The sequence below is a fragment of the Lissotriton vulgaris genome, chromosome 12 (genome assembly GCF_964263255.1).
Source record: "Lissotriton vulgaris chromosome 12, aLisVul1.2, whole genome shotgun sequence".
Lineage (NCBI taxonomy): Eukaryota > Metazoa > Chordata > Amphibia > Caudata > Salamandridae > Lissotriton > Lissotriton vulgaris.
Genome location: NC_141700.1, coordinates 669,458,875 through 669,482,244, shown reverse-complemented (window position 1 = coordinate 669,482,244; position 23,370 = coordinate 669,458,875).

Here is a 23,370-nt window from a genome sequence, read left to right as displayed (position 1 = left end):
CAATGTCAATAGTTTTAACTTTTGCAAATGTGACACCTATAGCATTTGTAATGCAATGTGTGTTGTATTTACGTGACTTAGATGTATTGATATTACAAATAACAATGGCTTTTAATTTTGTAAATAATTAATACTTAAATAATAGCTATTGTAATTTATAATGGCAATAGCTTAAACGTTTGTAAATAACTTTTGTGAAGATTATGTTCAGTGTATTTTATTGTGACGACAATCCAAGAACATTGCATTTGCACCTACACACACAGAGCCACACACATGTAGATGTGGTGGATCTGGGGGATATGGTGGTGGTGGATGTGGTGGTGGATGTGGTGGTGGTGGTGGATGTGGTGGTGATGGTGGTGGATGTGGGGGTGGATGTGGTGGTGGATGTGGGGGTGGTGGTGGATGTGGTGGTGGGGGTGGTGGTGGATGTGGTGGTGGTGGTGGATGTGGTGGTGGTGGTGGAGGTGGTCGATGTGGTGTTGATGTGGTGGATGTGGTGGTGGTGGATGTGGTGGTTGTGGATGTGGTGAAAGTGGTGGTTGTGGATGTGGTGAAAGTGGTGGTGGATGTGGTGGTGGAAGTGATGGTGGTGGGTGTGGTGGATGCGGTGGTGGATGCGGTGGTGGATGTGGTGGTGGTGGATGCGGTGGTGGATGAGGTGGTGGTGGATGCGGTGATGGATGTGGTGGTGGTGGTGGATGTGGTGGTGGTGGATGTGGTGGTGGTGGTGGATGCGGTGGTGGTGGATGCGGTGGAAGTGGTGGATGTGGTGGTGGATGTGATGGTGGATGTGGTGGATGTGGTGGTGGATGTGATGGTGGATGTGATGGTGGATGTGGTGGTGATGGTGGATGTGGTGGTGTTGTGGTGGATGTGGTGGTGGTGGATGTGGTGGTTGTGGATGTGGTGGATGCGTTGGTGGATGCGTTGGTGGATGAGGTGGTGGATGCGGTGGTGGTGGATGCGGCGGTGGTGGATGCGGTGGTGGTGGATGCGGTGGTGGTGTATGCGGTGGTGGATGTGGTGGTGGTGGATGTGGTGGTGGTGGATGTGGTGGTGGTGGATGTGGTGGTGGTGGATGTGGTGGTGGTGGATGTGGTGGTGGTGGATGCAGTGGTGGTGGATGCAGTGGTGGTGGATGCAGTGGAAGTGGTGGATGTGGTGGTGGATGTGGCGGTGGATGTGGTGGTGGTGGATGCGGTGGTGAAGTGGTGGTGGATGTGGTGGTGGTGGATGTGATGGTGGATGTGGCGGTGGATGGCATGGTGGATGTCATGGTGGATGTCATGGTGGATGTGGTGGTGGATGTGGTGGTGGTGGTGGATTTGATGGTGGATGTGATGGTGGATGTGGTGGTGATGGTGGATGTGGTGGTGGTGGATGTGGTGGATGCGGCGGTGGTGGTGGATGCGGTGGTGGTGGTAGTGGTGGATGGGGTGGTGGTTGTAGTGGATGTGGTGGTGGGTGTCGTGGTGGTGGGTGTGGTGGTGGTGGTGGTGGATGCGGTGGTGGTGGATGTGTTGGTGGTGGATGTGGTGGTGGCTGTGGATGTCATGGTGGATGTGGAGGTGATGGTGGATGTGTTGGTGGATGTGTTGGTGGATGTGGTGGTGGTGGATGTGATGGTGGATGTGGTGTTGATGGTGGATGTGGTGGTGGATGCGGTGGTGGTGGATGTGGTGGATGGGGTGGTGGTTGTAGTGGATGTGGTGGTGGATGTAGTGGTGGTGGTGGATGTGGTGGTGGTGGATGCGGTGGTGGTGGATGCGGTGGTGGTGGATGCGGTGGTGGTGGATGCGGTGGCGGTGGATGCGGTGGCGGTGGATGTCATGGTGGATGTGGAGGTGATGGTGGATGTTTTGGTGGATGTGGTGGTGGTGGTGGATGTGGTGGTGGTGGTGGATGTGGTGTTGATGGTGGATGTGGTGGTGGATGCAGTGGTGGTGGTAGTGGTGGATGGGGTGGTGGTTGTAGTGGATGTGGTGGTGGATGTAGTGGTGGTGGGTGTGGTGGTGGTGGATGCGGTGGTGGTGGATGCGGTGGTGGTGGATGCGTTGGTGGATGCGTTGGTGGATAAGGTGGTGGATGTGGTGGTGGATGTGGTGGTGGATGTGGTGGTGGATGTGGTGGTGGTGGATGCAGTGGTGGATGTGGTGGTGGTGGTGGAAGTGGTGGATGTGGTGGTGGATGTGGTGGATGTGGTGGTGGATGCGGTGGATGTGGTGGTGGTGGTGGTGGATGTGGTGGTGAATGCGATGGTGAAGTGGTGGTGGATGTGGTGGTGGATGTGGTGGTGGTGGATGTGGTGGTGGATGTGGCGGTGGATGTCATGGTGGATGTGATGGTGGATGTGGTGGTGGTGAATTTGATGGTGGATGTGATGGTGGATGTGGTGGTGATGGTGGATGTGGTGGTGGATGCGGTGGTGGATGCGGTGGTGGATGTGGTGGTGGATGTGGTGGTGGATGAGGTGGTGGATGCGGTGGTGGTATATGTGGTGGTGGTGGGTGTGGTGGTGGTGGATGCGTTGGTGGATGAGGTGGTGGATGAGGTGGTGGATGAGGTGGTGGATGAGGTGGTGGATGTGGTGGTGGATGTGGTGGTGGATGTGGTGGTGGATGTGGTGGTGGATGTGGTGGTGGTGGATGCAGTGGTGGATGTGGTGGTGGTGGGTGTGGTGGTGGTGGATGTGGTGGTGGTGGTGGAAGTGGTGGATGTGGTGGTGGATGTGGTGGATGTGGTGGTGGATGCGGTGGATGTGGTGGTGGATGCGGTGGTGAAGTGGTGGTGGATGTGGTGGTGGATGTGGTGGTGGTGGATGTGGTGGTGCATGTGGCGGTGGATGTCATGGTGGATGTGATAGTGGATGTGGTGGTGGATGTGGTGGTGGTGGTGGATTTGATGGTGGATGTGATGGTGGATGTGGTGGTGATGGTGGATGTGGTGGTGGATGCGGTGGTGGATGCGGTGGTGGTTGCGGTGGTGGATGCGGTGGATGTGGTGGTGGATGTGGTGGTGGTGGATGCGGTGGTGGTGGAAGTGGTGGTGGATGTGGTGGATGCGGTGGTGGTGGAAGTGGTGGTGGATGTGGCGGTGGTGGATGTGGTGGTGGTGGTGGTGGTGGATGGGCTGTTGTTTTTGTTTTCAGTGATGCATCATAGGTAACGTAATTAGAAGCAAGTGTATTTTCCTAGTAATTAAAAGCAAGTGCTTCTTACTAACTTTCCCAGTTGTTGTTGAGTACCCGAAGAGGCCAGTGGAAGTTTACTGTGATCATTTGAATCTATTTTATGAGTCAAGCATTGTCCGCATCCGTTCCCTGCAGGGCGGACAATGTACTCTAAAGAGCGGTATAGGAACGTTTCAGAATGGCGGTGGTCCTTGCTCGTTTATTTTAAATTATTTAAACTTTCACGGCCCCGAGACCCCAGAGTGTGAGATATAGGGGCCAGGGGTGCATTTTTTTGTTTTTCGCTCAGATTCATTAGCTGAGGGCAGAGTTGTGGCACTTTTAATACAAGTCATTTTCGTCAGTTCTGAGCAATGGCAACAGCTGCACCAGCCCCAATGCACAGAAGGGCATCTTTTTAGTCATTAAAACAAATAGATATTAACATGAAATGAAAACATCTATTCTGTGGAGTAGAGTTTATTTAACATCCACTTGCGCTGCTCAGCATTTCAACATTTCCAACCCCTAAAGACGGGGTGTCTGGGGCACTTTCCATCCCCCATAACTTGCAATGGCGGCTGTGACGTTCTTGTTTTGTACTTTTGCAGAAAGGACGTGGAACAAACATTTTATGTTGGGGCAAACGATGTGAATTCTCTTTACAAGCGGTTGTGCACCGTTAATTTTGCGTTTTCTGAATGTACGATTGTTTATTCGGGGCTGGCGCTTCCACCCAGACCTTCAGCCGTAAACAAGCTCACCCTGCCACCCAGGACTTGCCCCAGACGGTAAAGATCCGGTTGGGTTTCTAGTCCCAGAGAATTTCGGAATGGAATTTCCCCCCCAAAAGGAATCAAATAAAATAATATATATTTTTGGAACGGGCGAGAAGCAAAGCAGCGTGAGTGTTTTTCCTCTTGCAGGTTGTGATCCCCAGAGAGGGTCTGCTCTCCACCTGTAACTCAGAGACGGCTGAACCCACAGACCTCACATTCTCGTGGGGGGCTCTGGACATGATAGCACACGGCCAGCTCTGCCTGTCCGTGACCGGGTGATGGAGAGCTGCTAGTCCGCTCGGAATAAAGGTCAGATCGGAGGTGCTAGCCAGAACCACCCAAGATAGAGCCGGCGGGGCTGGGGCCACCTTCCTCCTCATTGAGGGCTCCAAGGAGCCGGGGGCTCGGTCGTGCTTTACGCAGGGATCGATACTTACTAATGACAATCGATGGATTGTCTGCAAATATGGATTATCAATCAATTCGTGATCAGCTCCTAAAAGTGCATGTAAAAAGGATTGTTTAGTCCAGGTGGACTTACAATGATGTCATCATTTCTAAATACATGTCCAGATGAGTGAAAAAACAAGCAAATTGCAATATAATTCTCACTGCTTACTACTTCCAGCAGAAGGTGTCTGAGGACAGAATGACAGCCCGATGTGTGTCTAGAAACAGTCTGACAGCAACAGTAACTGCAGAGTGTGCAAACAAACAGCATGGCAACAGTAGTGCGAGGAATTATGAGTAGGAACAGCAGCAATGCTGCCTGCAATAGGTGTTCAAGAAGAAAGAGACAGCAGTAATGTGCCCTGAGACAAAGCGAAACAAGGAGAAACACGAGAGACGGCCGTCAAAGTGAAAGTACGGCCGGCTGAGGGCATTGCTGTGGGGAGGGGGGATGAGAAATGCGACACGGCGGGCAGGGGAGGGGGCGGAGCGGGGAGAGCGGCATGAGGGTGTGAAGCAGCAGGGGAGGAGTGCTGCTGGCGACTGACTGGCGATTTGATGATGTGCACGCACATTTTAGGTCAATGCGCTTGCGCATTGACCTAAAAGCCACGGGCACAGCATCAAATCGCCAGTCAATCGCCAGTCTAGGTAAAGCTTATTTAAGCCCCTATAGAAGCTTCGCCAGCTATGCGCATGCGCACAGCAGGCGAGCCCTAAAAAAGGGCTCTACAACGTAGTAGAAGGCAAAAGAGCATTAGTCAACGAAAAGATGGCAGAGGGAGAGAAGGTTAACAGCACCCCAATATTCAACACCGAATATGACATCAAAATAACCGCAAATCGGATAAAAACCCAAATAAAGAAGGGGAAAATGGAGGGAGCCCCGGGTCCTAACGGGATTCCACCGTCAATATTTAAGCACGATATCGAGTTCTGGAGCAACACACTAGTTCCACTTTTTGCAAGCATATTGGAACTAGAAGCATGCCCGGAATCGTGGAAAGGCTCTATAATAAGTCCAATTTACAAGCAAGGAGACAGGAGCAACCCAGGCAACTATCGGCTGATAGCCCTCTTAGACATAGAGGCAAAGTACTATGCTGGCATAATACTAGATGAATTGACACAGTGGGCAGAGACAGAGCACATAATTCCCTCCACCCAAACAGGATTCTGTAGAGGGCAGGGAACAACCACCAACATCATGGCTCTATCGTTATTAACAGACGCTGCAAAACTAGGAAAAACCCCACTGTTCCTATGTTTCATCGACTACAGTTCAGCGTTTGACCATGTGGACCGGGGAAAACTATGGCAAAAGCTTAAAAAATGGGGGATTCCAGAACTGCTGTTAAAACAACTTATCCTACTCCACACCAACACCTGGGTCCGGATCAAGCTGGGCAAAGGGACGCACCTCTCAAGGCAAATTAACACCTATAATGGCCTGAAACAAGGGTGCATCTTAGCCCCCACCTTATTCAACCTTTACCTGGCAGACCTCCCAGAGGAATTGGATAAAAACAACTCACACGCGCCCCGGTTGGGTGATATCACGCTGACCAACCTCATTTACGCCGACGACCTTGTTCTAATAAGCCGCACTCCAACAGGCCTTCAACATCTCATAAACACCACCAGCTCATTTTCACATCGTAACGGCCTAACCATCAACCTAAAAAAAACAAGAACCATGGCAGTGAACAATAATAAGACCAGGAAGAACAGCTGGTTCTTGAATGGTAACAAACTGGACCAAGCGACGTGCTATAAGTACCTGGGTGTGCTGGTGGACAGCAGAGGGTCATTCAAACCCCAACTGGAGACACTTTACCAAAAAGGAACCATGAGCTACCTGGCAATGAAACCCCTCAAAAAGATACTGCCAGACCACACGCTCGATCCCTTTCTACAAGTACTGAGAGCTCGTCTCCAACAAAGACTAACATACGGGAGTGAATCAACCCTAGGAAAGGATGCACAGACACTAGACAATGTGATCGGCAAAACCTACAGGTCAATTTTTCAGCTTCCTAGATACGTATCACCAGCACAAATTCGTCTGGAATTTGGGATACAAAAGCAAACGGTGGAAAGAAGGAGCAGCTTCATAAAATGCTGGCACAAGATCAGAAACGGAGAGCCAGGCACCCTAAACACACACCTCTGGATTGAACTGCAAAGACGTGAACGATCACACGCTAGAGAGTATTTGATGCAATCGCTAGAAAGCCTAGAACTGACTGGCCTCTGGAATAGCTCAGTAGATCATAAAAGCTTTAAAAAGCAAGTAACAAAAACAACGAAAATAGTATCGCTACTTGAAGATAAAGTAACCCTGGCAAAAAGAGCCCACGGCTGGATAGTACTAAATGACTATAAAACCCTTAAACCACAAGCATATCTAGACCAAGGCTTCAAGCAGAAGACAAAGGAAAAATTCTTAAAATTCCGACTAGGCGTACTACCGATCCTCCCACATCTGGCGCCATGGGAAAGGAACCATAACGATCTAATCTGCCGTCTTTGTGGGGCAGGACCTGAAGACATAACCCACATAATATACATTTGTCCCAGTTTAATGGACATAAGGAGAACACTATTACGTGCAAAATGGAACCAGGAGGGGGTCAGGTCATGCCGTCAGGCAGTTAAACTGTGCTTCAATCCAAGCGAGATCCAACTAAACTGCAGAACCACAACATTTCTTGATGCAGCGGCAAAGAGAATCAAGGAGGCACAAAAAGAAGCAACTGCCCAATAGCCGGAAACATGTTCTGGGGTATCTTTTGAACTTTTGGTCAGACTGCAGAAGAAGTTGAACCACTGAAGCATTTTAACTTTTGATATTTATTCTTTTATTCTTGTTAGTAACCACCCTTTCTTTTAAACAATGTATTTGAAATTGTGAGTTTTAATTAACTGTGCAAGAAACTTTACTTACTTACTTACAGCACCAAGAGAGCTTCGGTGTACTGATAAACAGAGAAAAGAAATCCAAGGCACAGGACAGACACTGGTAATCCAAGAGGGACACAGGAGCACAGTCAGGGAATGGGATCACAAGGAGGATTGAAGGAACCAACCAGAAAAAAAACAATAAAGGCGAGGAAGCAAGAACTGGTGCAAACTGATAGGAAAAGCAAGAGAGTTGTAACAACTTCTGTTGGCAGACACCTATCTGTATGTCAAAGGAACCTTTATAGGGCACTGCCTCGCTTGACCTGGAAGCTAAATACCTGCCCTTTAGTGGCTACGACAGCTTGTTTCTGATCTAACCCTGGAATTGTCTGTTTCTAAAAACGTTTAATAAATGGCTATCTTTGCAGTGATATAATCTGATATGCTAAAGTGAAATACACTTTTTTTTAATTTTGAAGAGATTGCATAATATTTTACATTTGCATGATATACAATATACATGGCAAATATTTTCAAGGCTTGTCTCATGAATGGGCACTTAAAGTGAAACCCGACCCATGGCTCGGCTCTGGCTCGGCCCACCCTATTATGATTGAATGAACAAATGGTTATTTATAATGCGCGGACTTAGCCCAAGGGCATCAAGGCGCAGACTAAAACATAAAATATGACTAGACGGTCACAGATACAGAAAAACAGACAGCAGCTAAGATTCAGTCATAGGCCTGGGAGAAGAGCCACGTCTTCAAGAGCTTCCGTAAAATGATCAGAGAAGGTTGGTTGGACAGCTCGGGGGGGAGGTTATTCCACAATATAGGAGCCAGAGTGGAAAAGGCTCTTCCTTCCCATTTCTCTTTTTTCAATCTGGGGACCACTAGAAGATTTCTTGAAGATGATCGAAGGGTTCTCTTGGGGGAGTAAGGGCTGACTAGAGCCTTTATGCCTTCGGAGCCAGAGCCGAACACGGCTCTGTGCGCCAGACATATAATTTTGAAGGAGATCTTGTGATGAATGGGCAGCCAGTGGAGGTCCTTTCTGGCCTGGGTAGCAGAAGATAGCTTTGGGAGGTTTAGGACCATCCTGGCAGCAGAATTTTGGGTCATCTGAAGCCGATGGAGGGCTTTCTTATTATTGCCCCCATACAATGCGTTGCAGTAATCGAGCCTGGAAGATACCAGGGCAACGGTTGCCTGCTTGTGAGCGTCAGGTGACAGATAAGGGGCGATCTTTTTAAGTGTGCGGATGGTATTACTGCAGGTGGATACAGTTCTGTTTACCTGAAGTTCAAAGGAGAGGGCCGAGTCAAAGAGAACACAGAGGTTCCTGGCCGAGTTGGTGGGTTGAGGACAATCTCCTAAAGAGGGAGGCCACCATTCCTTGGACCAGAGGTCAGGGTTCCATCCAAAGACTAAGACCTCCGTCTTCTCACCGTTGAGCTTCAGGTAATTACGCACCATCCACTCAGAGACCGCTTCCATACAAGTTCGAAATTTGAAGGCGGCCTCGGTGGTTGGTGAGGTGGAGGAGATAATAATTTGGGTATTGTCAGTGTAAGATAGTATTTGATACCCAAAGGATCTTATTAACTCGGCAATTGGGGTTACGTAGATGTTGAATAACAGGGGACTCAGGGCTGAGCCCTGAGGAACCCCACATTGCACCTCTTGGAGGGAGGATAGGAAGCTACCAAGCTGAACCCTTTGCTGTCTCTGCGAGAGGAAAGAAGACAGAAGGTTAAGGGCACTTCCCCTCACCCCTATCCCCTTCAACCGGTCGACCAGGATAGGGGGGATAGGGTGTCGAAAGCTGCTGTGAGGTCGAGGAGCACCAGCATAGTTGTCCGGCCTTTGTCCACCTCGGTGCGGATGTTGTTAGCCACGACCGTAAGGGTGGACTCGGTGCTGTGAGCAGCACGGAACCCGTGCTGGAAGATGTCAAGCAGACCAGAATTTTCGAGATATGAGGTCAGATGAAGATTGAGGTGGGCCTCAAGCATCTTCGCAGGAGCAGGAAGTAAAGATATTGGTCGGAGGTTTTTTAGGACTTCCGGATTTAACCAGGGTTTCTTCAGAAGGGGCTTTACAACTGCCGCTTTCCAAGGAATTGGGAACGATCCCTCGTCAATGGCCATATTCATGATTTGTAAGAGAGGAGGGAGGACAGACTCTTTACAGGCCTTCAAGATTTTTAGGGGACAGGGATCAAGAGGGGAGCAATATTTTGTATCATCGAGAAGGTGATTAAGTTCATCAAGTGATATATGAGGGAAGCTGGAGAAATTAGGCTGGGAATCAGAAGAATCAGTGGTCTCCAAATGTACGGGAGAGGAGAGGAGCGGGGGGCTAATAGTGTTGGCGTCTAATGTAGAATTGCAGGATTTGAGGGAACTATAGATGTCCTCGATTTTAGAGCGGAAAAATCCTGCAATATCGTCGCAGAGTTTTTGGGAATTATTCACTGATTCTGTTGTTTTGGGGGTGGCTAAAGTATCAATAATTTTAAAGAGTTCCCTTGAAGATTTCAAGGAGGAGGTGATTTTGTTAAACTAACTCTTTTTTCCTTCGTCAATAGCTTTTTTGTATTCTCTCAGGGCGGATTTATGTAGAGTTTCCCTCAGTGGTTCCTGGTGGGCATACCAGGCTCTTTCTTTCTGTCTGCATTTCTGCCGCAGAGATCTGAGTTGTTCCGAGAACCAAGGTTATGAGGGGCTCTTTCTGGCTGAGTAGTGTTTTTTAGAGGGTGCTAGTGAGTCTAGGGCATGGCAGACAGAGCCACCGCGGCCTCATTGGTATCTGTACAAGCGAGGGGATGAAAATCAGTCAGGAGGGGAGCAAGCGTAGCATTAGTTACGTTGTTTTAGTTCCTCCTAGTCTCCCATCCTTTGGTATTAGTAAGATTGGAACCGGGAAGGGTAGTTGTAAGAAGGAAGGGAATGCCTGCGTGGTTGGACCAGGACAGGGGAATTGGGGTGTCGATCCCCAGTCTGGTGTCGTTTGTAAAAATGCCGTCTAGAGTATGTCCAGCAGCGTGGGTAGGACCCTCGACTAATTGATCAAGTCCACATGCGGTTAATGCCTCTGTTAATGCTTTGGTATGGTTATCCTCAGGTAATTCAAGATAGAAATTAAAGTCACCTAGGAGGGTGAGCTTGGGTTTGCTAATGAAAGGTTCTAGCAAGGTAAGTAAGTTATGACAGAAATCAGTTTTTGGGCCTATAACAGAGGATACCAGTGAAGGAGGCAGAGGGAACTAATTGAATTGTAAAATGCAGAGCCTCATATTTTTAATTGGGGGATGAAAGGGGGTCAATCCGGCAGGTAAACTGGTCTTTACACAGTATGCCCAAGCCTCCACCCCTGCGATCAGTACAGTCTTCTGGTCAATGCATAGCCATCAGGAATAGCCTCCACAAGGTCAGGTCCGGCCGAGGTGGAACCCCAGGTCTCTGTAATAAAGACCCAGGCAGGTTTCCTTTGTACGACAAAGTCATTGAAAGCGATTTTGTTTTTAATCAAAGATCTGGCATTGATGAGAAAGCCAGTTAGATTGTTCAGGTGTTCCAATGATTTATCCTTGGCCTGACGTTTTCTGGGAGGTTTAGGGCAGGCGCGTGGGGAGGAGTAGCAACAAGTGAAAAGAGAGGTTTTCTCTGGAGATAGAGTGTGATGACAAGGCATAGGCTGAGGTCTTAGTGAGAGCAAGGTGGTGAGCAGGCCTAGATTTTGAATAGCGGTGGAGGGGGAGAGAGCGACCAGCCCATCCTGCAGCGTGTCCTCAGCGTGGACGGGCGCAGACGGGCAGGACTCTGGCATGACTCCGGCGCAAATCCGGCACGTCCGCTGATCGCGTCCGCTTAGCGGAGGCATGGACGTCCCCTTTTATGCGCAACTAGAGCGCGAGAAATCACAGCCACACACAATATGGCGGCCGCTAGTCTGTACCCGGGACCAACTCCACAGCGTCAATACTCGGCTGAGAGTGGCCCAGGGCAGCAGGGAGGAGGGGGAAGGAGTCAGCAATAAAGAGCTTATTCAATCAAGCAATTTAAGGCAATGTTGCAAATCAATTTTAAAAGCACCGTTTTACACAGTATTTTGATTTACAAGTAAGTTTAAAAACAGAGCAACACAACCTCCCAGCTTCCGCCTCAGGAGGGACACAGACACTCAATCAAATGAGCGCAGGGTCGAGAGAAGCCCCTTTTTATGCACAACTAGAGCACGAGAAATCACAGCCACACACAATATGGCCGCCGCTAGTCTGTACCCGGGACCAACTCCACAGCGTCAATACTCGGCTGAGAGTGGCCCAGGGCAGCGGGGAGGAGGGGGAAGGAGTCAGCAATGAAGAGCTTATTCAATCAAGCAATTTAAGGCAATGTTGCAAATCAATTTTAAAAGCGCCGTTTTACGCAGTATTTTGATTTACAATTAAGTTTAAAAACAGAGCAACACAACCTCCCAGCTTCCGCCTCAGGAGGGACACAGACACTCAATCAAAGGAGCGCAGGGTCGAGAGAAGCCCCTTTTATGCGCAACTAGAGCGCGAGAAATCACAGCCACACACAACATGGCCGCCGCTAGTCTGTACCCGGGACCAACATATTAATATGACTGCATGCCCTCTTCTATTTGCGACTAGGGTTTCATACATGGGGTCGTCAGTCATTTGATAAAATGATTTGTAAATGGCGAGGATTTGAAACATGAAGCCTTGTTCACATGCACCGATTTGACTACTCTATCATTAAGACTTCTTGTAAACGAGACGAAGAAGGGTGTGTGCAGTGAGAATACATTTAAAATAATTGTAATTGTAATTTTATTTATAATGTGCTTTCTGCCCCTGATGAGGCATCGAAGAGCTTTTCGGAGAGTAGCACTCTACTCTAGAACCCAAAAAGGATTAGTGGTGGGTTAGTATAGGTAAATATGTGTTAATTTGAGCAATGAACATGTGCTCTTTAAATTGGGAAATTTGAGGTTCACACTCCCCCAAATCTCACTAACTAAGTTATGCCCCTACATACCTAATATTCAAACGGTACTAGGACATAGTGGCTAGAAGACAGGTTCATGGAGAAAATGATCTTGTGATACATTTTCTGCTCTAGCATGTCTCCAGCAAGAAGGTATCAGATCAAACCACTCTTTTTTATGCAAGTGTGCAAACTTTAATGCTACTGTAATTTCAGACATTTTGCAAAATATTATTAATGCAAAATTGTGTGTAATAACTGAATTACGGAAGAGTAATGGAAAATTTCACATGGGCCTTATTTTCTCACCATTGCAAAACTTGCTCTCAGGTACTATGATGGTGAAACTGAAAAACACAGTATATATGCTTTGTGAAGTAGTGTGGCTCACTGGTTAGAGGCGGCAGACCCGAGAGCAGAGGACGGCCCGGGGCAAGGGTTCGATTCCCGGCGCGGCAGGTTTCTGGACCAGGGTCAGCGGACTCGATAATTCTCTCGCCTCGGTGCCCACTCTGATCAGCGTTCACACTCGGCAACTCTGGGCATTAGCTTGCCTCATCTTCACTAACGGCCCCACCAGACCGCCGGGGATGCCTGGTCTCACCCTGGAGATACCCATTAAGGGACCATCTCTCAGGGAAGCCAGGAAGGGTTTCGCAGCGGTCGAAGCGCCTTGGGACCCTCCGGGTAAGTAGTGCGCTATATAAATGCCTATACATTACATTTTGTAATTTGAAAATGTCTTTGTGACTCTCATGAGGGGTATTCAGAAATACTCAATTGCTCTCATGTCTTCTAATTCTCACAAAATCTAAGAGTAATATGCATAGTAAATAAACAAAGGAAGAGTGTCCGTCGGAGAAGCATTCAGAACTGATTATAGCACGTAAGATATGAGGCCAGATGTAAGTGGTCAGGTGACTAGACCAATATTTCAAGAAAAAATGCTAGATTTTTTCAGGAAACCCTCACTCACCCTAGTGGTGACATGCTTCATCATCGGGTCCACCGGGAGAGATCGAATACCTCGCCGGTGTGCTGCGACGCCAGGAGACTGCGGAGCAGGTTTTGTGAGAGTGAAGAGTGAAAAAAGTTAAGTGTAGTTAAAAATGTCTAAGGTTGTGCCAAAAAATCATTTATTAACTGGTCAACCCGACATAATAAAATTAAATTAACTATGTGCAGGGAAAACTAACCAAATAAAATATACTGGTGTTTCCCTGTTAGGGGAAGGTCAACATGTTTCTGCCCTTTGTATGTGTGAATTTACAGGGCTTTCATCAGGACCAATATGCGAGTGTTACCTTGACAGGTGTGGGCGCGCTAAGGCCCACCCTGCCAAAGGCTGTGAAAGTTAAAAATAGCACTATGTGTAAAAATGGTGCATAAAAAGTACAAACCAATAGGCTTGGGGAATTACCTCTATTGCGATGAACCTAGACATTTGTACACAAAGTGAACCACGCCCCATAGATTCAGGAGGGGGGTCCAGCGAGGGACAGCTAGGTGCCGAGAGGGTGCAGAGCGTTGCGGGCGGTGTGCCATTGTCGCTCCCACCTCCCTCCTGAATCTATGGGGCGTGGTTCACTTTGTGTACAAACTTCTAGGTTCCTCGCAATAGAGGTAATTCCCCAAGCCTATTGGTTTGTACTTTTTATGCACCATTTTTACACATAGTGCTATTTTTAACTTTCACAGCCTTTGGCAGGGTGGGCCTTAGCGCGCCCACACCTGTCAAGGTAACACTCGCATATTGGTCCTGATGAAAGCCCTGTAAATTCACACATACAAAGGGCAGAAACATGTTGACCTTCCCCTAACAGGGAAACACCAGTATATTTTATTTGGTTAGTTTTCCCTGCACATAGTTAATTTAATTTTATTATGTCGGGTTGACCAGTTAATAAATAATTTTTTGGCACAACCTTAGACATTTTTAACTACACTTAACTTTTTTCACTCTTCACTCTCACAAAACCTGCTCCGCAGTCTCCTGGCGTCGCAGCACACCGGAGAGGTATTCGATCTCTCCCGGTGGACCCGATGATGACGCATGTCACCACTAGGGTGAGTGAGGGTTTCCTGAAAAAATCTAGCATTTTGTTCTTGAAATATTGGTCTAGTCACCTGACCACTTACATTTGGCCTCATATCTTACGTGCTATAATCAGTTCTAAATGCTTCTCCGACGGACACTCTTTCTTTGTTTATTTGCTTACTGACTGGGGACTAAGAGTGCCCTTGAACCCTTTCTCTCCCTTTGTTGATTGATAATATGCATAGTATCCAGAGTTTCTTGCATCTGTGTTTTGACATTAAAATTTAGACCTTTGCACCCATTTTAAGTTATATTGAGATAAAAAGATTGGCAACATCCATCCAGTTTTAAATGTGCTAATACAAATGTCTTAATAGTAATTCATGAGAAATTATCTCATTCATTATCAGTGAAAACAAACACATGAAACAAAATATTGACATTTGTAGTCAAATATTACCAGATTGCAGGGGAAACTATGCAAGAGTGGTGATGTAGGAAAGTGGGTGAACTCCAACAACTTCAGAAAGTCCAATAATCAGGATCTATACATGACTTTGATAGTTTGATAGAAACTTGCAAACATCACATGTACCCAACCATACTACCAATGTAAACATTGCAATGTCTTGAGCATCTCAAGGATAATCTGGAGGTAAATAGTTTCACCCCCTTTTTAGTGATTTTTAACAGTCCTCGCCATGTAATACTATCATGATACCCCAAAGATGGTCTTTGGACACACACTAATAAATCCTTATCTCAGTCCTAGTAATGTGGCAGAAAGCAGTTATGCTTTATTAGAGGAACATGTGTTAAGCATTTCAGAGCACCAATATGGATGATAAGTAATTGTCATGACGAGATAAATCCAACATCAATTTAAAAAAAGAGAGTATTTTTATCTTAATTTAGACACCAAAACAAATGGAATGGCATACATATAACCTGAATTTTAGATTGAAATGAGTGCCAAATAATACAGAGAAAATATAACATTACGTCAGTGGGAAAAACCACTAGGAACAATTGGTCACTTGCAGATCCAGTTGTGTCGTACCCTTGCAGGGTAAAGGTGAAGCGGGTCCCAGGACCAAGCCAAGGCAGTCAGTTCAATTTTACCTGGCGTGTGGAGCACAGGTGCAGTGTTGCTCTCGCCTGTGGGACTTTATAAGAGATTATTAAGGAGTTGTCCTTGCCTGTACTTTTACAAAATGTGCTGCATTATGCTGCATAATTGGCCTTTTCTTGCCGCATTATTTACCCAATCCTGCCATATAACTTGGCCTTCTCCAGCTGCATAATTCCAGTGGCACTGCCTATTGGGCAATCAGGTAGTGCCAGATGGGCTGCTCTCAGAGGTCAATGAATGGGCCAGTGTTTTGAATGTTTATGTGCCTGTTTTATTGTCTGGTAGGACAACCAGACAACTGTATTCAGAAATTATTTGCATAGTGTGATGTTGTCATATGCACTGGTTGAGAAGCCTGTGTCAAAGTGGTGCCAATTGCTTTACAGGTGCACTACTGTACACAGCTACTCACACCAGTTTATATTTTTTCACAAAGTATTTGAAACGCGCTCATGCTATGCGTAGATTACAATCAACCAAAGCAACTATCTGCCAAACAAAATAAAACTCACCCCCAAAAAACCACACCCACACAAGAAACGAATCAAAGGAGACCATCCTAAATAAATCATATGAACTTAATGCTGTCCACCAGAGAACCAGTACACTAACTGGTCATAAATGGTGAAAAACGTCATGAATAAGCCGATTTGGCAAGGAAACATACAAAATATTTCATAGTGTCATAAAGTGGATGAAACTAGAATCTACTTTATCTTGTGCACACGCCCGGGAGAGTCTCCTGACATGCAGCCTGCAGAGCAGGAATGCATAATGGCTTGCAAGCCGTGGCACTTCTAGTGTGTTCAGAAGGGACTAGTAGAATGCTCAACTATCCGTTTATTGCTTTAGCTAATTATTGTAATTGTAATTGCATTTACATAGTGATTACTACCCCTAACAAGGTGTTGAAGTGCTTTTTGGCGAGTTACACGCTACTCCGGACACCAAAAAGATTAATGGTGAATTAGTACAGGGAAATATGAGAATAATTTGAGTTGTGGACGTGTGAGTCGGTTATTTCGATTGGAAAAGGATAGTGGGGGAATAGAAGAAGGAAGGGTTTGCATTTATATAGCGCTTGCTACCCCTGATGAAGCTTCAAAGCACATTTTGGTGAGAAGCACAGTACTCAGGAACCCAAACAGGATTAGTGGTGAATTAGTATAGGAAATATGAAATGAATTTGAGCGGTGGACATGTGAGTCTGTTAGCTGGATTGAAAAGGTTAGTGGAGGGATAGATAAGGGAAGGGTTGGAGTTCATAGCAGTAGGAGGCGGTTTGGGATCGATGTGACCATCCATACAAGTTTGGTCCAATATAGATGCCACCATCATCTGGGTTTTAACTAGTCATATTCATGTCTCCTTAACTTTTAGCTTCTTATCACAACACAGGAATTCAGATAAACAATATACTATTCACAGCTATGAATCCAACACAGCTCAGCCCGTGACTTTATGCCCTAGACGTGAACTATTTTATTTGTTTTGGGAGAAAGCTGCTAAATGAAAGTATTTTAGTAACCAGAATTAAAATTGTGTGGGAAAATATTGGTGGTTCCACGACTTGGGTCACTGTGAGCAGCAGTAGCACTGGTGGCAACAGTATTACAAGTGGGGAGCTTCAGTAGTGACTGAAACCCTCCTAAGGAACAAGCACTGGCGTAGCAAATAGTGCTGATTTATTGAGACAGCATATTACAGAAGCAGTTGTTAATGTTGGGATGCTCAAATGTTATGTCATTAAAGTAGGACCTATTGGCTTTGGTAGTGGTAATTGAAGCAATGATGGTAGTGGTAATTGTGGTTGTAATAATGGTGTGGATAGCAGTGGTAAAGGTGATGGTACTGGTGGTGGCAATAGTGGATGTGATTGTGGTGGCAGTGAAGTTGATGGTGGTGGTGGTATTCATATTGGTGCTGGTGAAGGTGGTGGTGGGGTTAATGATGTTAATGGTAAAGATGTAAGAATGGTGTTGATAGTAGTGGTATTGATGGTGGCAGTAGTGGTGGTGGTAAGGGTGATGGTGGCAGTGATACTGATGGTGGCAATAGTAATGGTGCTGGCAAAAGTTGTGGTGGAATTAATGACGGTACTGGTAATAGTGGTTGAAATTATGGTGTTGATAGTAGTGCTTATGGTGGGGGTATAAATGGTGATGTTTGGTGGTAGTGGTGGTGGTTGCAGTGGCATTGATCTAGATGATGGTAATCATAATGCTGCTGGTAAAGGTTGTGGTGGAATTAATGATGGTAGCGGAAACTGTGTTAATAGTAGTGCTAATGGTAGTGGTATTAGCAGTAATGGTGGTGTTCGTATTGGGGTTGTGGTGGTAAGGATGATTGTGGCTGTGATAGTGATGGTGGTAATCGTAAGGGTGCTTTTAAAGATTGTGGTGGAATGAATGATGGTAGGAATAATGGTGGTTGAAATAATGGTGCTGACAGTAGAACCTATGGTGGTGGTGGTGGTAAGGGTGACGATGGCAGTCATAGTGATGGCGGTAATCATAAGGATGGTTGTAAATGTTGTGGTGGAATTAATGAGGGTAGTGGTTGTTGAAATAATGGTGTTAATAGTACTTATGGTGGTGGTGTAAATGGTAATGTGGTGGTAAGGATTATGATGGCAGTGGCATAGATAGTGTTGATGGTAATCATAATGGTGTTGGTAAAGGTTGTGGTGGAATTAATGATGGTAGTGGAAAAGGTGTTAATAGTAGTGCTAATGGTAGTAGTATTAGTGGTAATGGTGGTGTTAATAGTAGTGGGGGTGGCAAGGGTAATGGTGGCAGTGGCAGTGATGGTGATAATCGTAATGGTACTGGTAAGGTTGTGGTGGTGTTATGATGGTAGTGGTAATGATGTAAGAGGGTGCTTATGGTGGTGGCGTTAGTGATAGTGGGGGTAGTGGTGGTGGTACGGTTGGTGGTGATAGTGATGGTGGCAATCATGCTTGTAAAGCTTGTAGTGATGCTAATGAGGGTAGTGGTGGTTGGAATAGTGGTGCTGATAGTGGTAGTATTAGTAATAGTAGTTGTGGTGATGGTGGCAGTGATAGTCATCTTGATAGTGCCAGTAAAGCTGGTGGCGGTGTCATTGATGATAGTGGTAAACTTCAGTGAAGTAATATATAAATAAAAACCTTCCTGTGAGGGGGAAGAGGGAGCTACAACTCCATTCCCAGATGCCGGGAAAAACTGACAAAGAGAGAGGCTAAGTAGGGCGAAGTTCTGTGAAGAGAGCTGCCATGCCATTTGCTTCTGCCAGACCGAGCCGCTGCATTCTCCCAAAAGATATGGATGGCAGCTAAAGGAGAAGGGGATGATAGAGTAGCAGTGCGCCTTTCTTCTTTAATCTCATTGAAGATATTAGCTGGTAGAGGGTCGCAGAAGTGGTTTGGCTGTTTAAGTGTTGTTAAGATATTAAGAATGGCATTTTCATCAAAGGTTTTGAAAGTGTCCCACGACATGTTGTTTTTGAGGGATAGTCCATGTAGGTCTGGGTGCTGAATGATCATATGCTGGCCTGGGCTATTCTGGGGTATCATCGGGAGGAGCTCAATTGCTGTTTGGAGAACACTTTCAATCTTTTTAGACTTTTCAAGAAAGAAGGCAGCAAATATTTTGCAGTTTGGCAGCGGAAGGGGTCCCATTGTGCAGGGGTTGGGGTTTTGAGTAGATTGATGTTTAATAATTTTAAACAGTTTTCTTGGATGATTTTTGGCATTGTCTAGTTGAACTATGAAGAAATTTGCTTTGGAGTTTCGATTGTGATTATTGTAGGTATTCTTCAGTGATCGTAGGTGCTTGAGGTGTTCTAGGTACCGCGAGGATCTCCGCACTCGTACAGCTAGTCTCAAATTGCGTCTTTCTTCATTTGGGCTCCCATTTTACCATGACTTGGAGTCTCTGGTGGACAGTCTTTTTAGCTTTAAGGGCACAACTGTATCAAGAATGGTCGTCATGGAGTTCTTGTGGTGGTTTGTAAGGTCATGGACATCAGGCATGTCTGCTGTAGGAGGCAAGATGTTATTGCTGAGGGATGTCAAGTCATTACGGTCTACATCACCATGATAAGGAAAGAAAATAATTTGTACTGCAGTAACCCAGTCAAAGTAAACTGCTGCATTGTATGGGTTCTCAAGAGGGAAGGGGGAGGGAAGGAGAGAGTGGGAGGGAGAGAGAGGTAGAGTGAAGGGGCGGGCGGGGAGACAGTGAAGGCGCAGGCAGACAGGGAAGAGAGATAAGAATGAGAGCAAAACAACAGTAGAGAGGAATATTAAAGTTAAGTATCCTACAGCTTTTCATTTTTAAAACAGCATGGATGCCGGTACTGCATATTTTATGATACTAACTACAATGCACACTTTTGGCCCAGAGAGGTTTTTTTCTCTCATTGGACTAATTTGCTCCTGGGGGAGTCAAACTCCCATGGAGTGAGTACTCAGATTGACTGCTAGCTACATGAGAAAACTTTTGCTGGCAGTCATTACAGGACAAGTTTTCATAGTCCCCTGTCCTGAAGTTTAAAAAAATAATAATATAAGGGGCATGGTATGTATACCCTGCTACCCTAAAGTGGAGGGACCCAGAGGGACCAACCTAGTGCCAAAACATGAAATGAATTATCCGTGTTTGCTTCAATCCTGTGGGACTCCAGTGGGAACACTGTAAAAAAAACTGCAAAAAAAGGTGGTTGGAATTTTTTTAACATATATGGGGAGGGGGCATGAGTAGGACCCCCAAGCCCCTTTTGGGCTCTGGGGATCCCATCCCCCAGGGCCGGGTATGCCAATTAAGGGTAGGGGAGTGGGCATGCAGTCTCCCTCCCAAGCCTTTGTAGACGCCGAGTTCCCCATCCCCCTGGACTGATTTCTTTAAAAAAAATGGAGGGGGCATGCGGCCCCCTCCTTGAGCCTCATAGGCCCCAGAAACCCCATGGGGCTGAAATAAAAAATATATAAAGGGGAGGGGGCGTACCTAGGGTGACCGACTGGCATTGGTGCAAATTCAGGACGGGGAGTGTAAAAATTCAGGACAAAGGGTCGAAATTCAGGACACAAATTCAGGACAGGAGGTCAAAATTCAGGACAAACTACAGGACAATTGGATATGTTTTACAGACACATCAGAGGTCGCGCAATACTATAGAAGTAAGCCCAGTCATATCCAAACATATTCAACAATTTGCAAACCTATCCATCATGTATCCTTCCATCTATCATTTCACTCATCCATCCCCTCATCCATCCTTTCACTCATCCATCCATTATCCTTCCATCCACCCTTTCACCTTATCCATCTGTACACTCATCCATCCACTCTTCTACCCATCCATCCATTCACTCATCCATCCAGCCATTTACCCTTTCACCCATCCAGCCATCCTTTCACTTACTCATCCATCCACCCAGTCACTCATCCTTCCACCCTTCCACTCTATCAGTCATCCATCCATTCTCCCTTTCTCTCTCCATCGACCCTTTCACTTAGCAATCCTTCCTTCCATCCATCCACCCACCCATCCATCTACTAATCCACTCATGAATCCATCCATTGACCCTATCACTCATCCATCCTTTCTCTCATCCATTTATCCTTTCACTCCTTCACTCGTCTATTCATCCTTTTGTCCATCTACCCTCCCTTTCACTCACTCATCCATCCTTACATCCACCCTTTCACTCATTTGTCCCTCCATTCAACCTTGCATTTATCAATTCATCAATCCATTCATTATTTCACTTATCCATCCACCCACTCACTCACTCATCATCCACCTTTTCACTCATCTATCCTTCCACTCATCCATCCACCCTTTTACTCATCCAGCTACCCTTCCACCCATACATCCAGCCATTTACCTTTTCTCTCTTCCATCCTTCCACTCACTCATCAATCCATCCATCCTCTCTCATTATCCATCTTTCATTCATCCATTCACCCTTTCACTAATTCATCCAGCCATCCACTCATCCCTTCACTTACTCACTCGCCCGCCTTTTCATATTAATTTTGAGCAGAGCCTTTTTGACAAGAGGCCCATCAAGAACTTCACCCTCGCTGCAGGAGCCAATCCAGGACCGGGACAGAAGCCACCCAGGGCAGAGACAGGATCCACCATAGGAGGGGGACAGGAGCCATCACAGGCAGGGGGGCAGGTGGGGGGACAGGAGCCATCACTGGGGCGGGGCAGGAGCCATCACAGGAGGGGAACAGGATCCACCAGGGTGGGCACAGGGGTGGGTATGCAGTATTCTAGTATAATCTTGGTCTCTTCCAGGGTGGGGTAGGGCTCCTCACCCCCTTCTGGAAAAGACAACGAGAAGACAGGCTCTTTCCAAAATGTTAGTTTTGCCATCCACCGCTGTGATATACAGTACTTACAGGAGATGCTCCAAGAGAACTGATTTAACTGATTGTCCTCCATAGTTTGTTAATTAGTGTGGGTGCGATTGTGCCATTTCTTAATTTTATTACATTAAGACTGCATGTTAGAAGAACCGAGGTTTGTTTACAATTTAGTGACAGTATTTAAGCTCTGTGAAGAGAACCAGTGCTGCACAGTGTAATCAGGGCCGGTTCTAGGATGTTTGGGGCCCTGGGCAGAAATGAAATGTGTGAAATTGCAGAGACATGGCGCATTCAGGGCTGTTTGCATCTGAATAGACTGCTGTGCCTCTCCAATGCTGCGGGGTATCTGAGCTTTGCATCAGAGTCAAGAAGGGAGGAGGGTGGAAGCTGTGCCGGCTTAATGGTAGTGCGGCCGGTGCCCGAGGTTAAAATTACGGACAAATGGCGTCCGTTAAAGAATGCTTCACGGACAACGGACAGACGGCCGAAATTACGGACTGTCCGTGAAATTTACGGACGGTTGGTCACCCTAGGCGTACCCCCTCCCTTAGCCTTAGAAGGCACATGGAACCCCATCCAGCGGTGCTGTAGATTCATTAAAAGGGAGGGGGCTGCGTGGCCCCTCTGTCTGAGCACTTTAAGACCCTGGGGACCCAACTCCTGGGGCTGGCTCATTTACTGTGTCCCGGGGAGCCCACCCATGGAACAGAGTAGTTTCCCTGCCTCGACTAGCTCAGGCAGGGAAACGTGTTTGCTACACCTGGTGGGAGCTTTTTAAATGTCCCACCAAATGGGAGCAAACATGCATTTCCTGCCTGAAGTAGTGCGGGCAGGGAAGGCAAGTCTGCTCCTAGACAATGGAAGCTTTAAACATGCTTCCTGAGGTGGGAACAGACTTCTCTTCTGTTTGGGAAACAGAACCCATTTTGCGCTCACCTATATAAAATGCTACTCCTTCCGTACAAGAGCAATGTCAGCTTACGCACCATGCAGGGAGGTTGCTAGGCCCACTGGGTCCCTTGGCATTCCCCACGGCCCCCAACCTGTTGCTTGATTGATGGCCTAGTTCGGCACAGGGGCCAATATCTATAAAAAAGAGAGGCTGGACTCCCCCTCTCCTGTTTAATTGCATATGGCCCCATGAGATGGAGTTATTGGGGCCTAATAGAGCTCAAGGAGGGAGGGTGCACCTCCATCAATTAATTATGTACTTTGGCTCTCAGGACTGGGGTCCCTGGGGCCTAATAAAGGTCAGTGAGGGGGGCTGTGTGACACCTATTAATTAATTAATTAATTAATTAATTGTGGGTTTGTAATGCGCTAGAATCGACTCCCGAAGGAGTGTCTCTGCGCAGTAGACCGCTGCGGAACCCGTCCTGGCTTTCCCTGTGAGATGGTCCCTACTGGGTATCTCCAAGGTGAAACCAGGCATCCCCGGCGTATGTGGGGGGCCGTTGTAGAGATGAGGCAAGCTAATGCCCAGAGTTGCCAAGTGTGATCCCTGGTTAGAGTAGGCACCAAGGTGAGAATTATC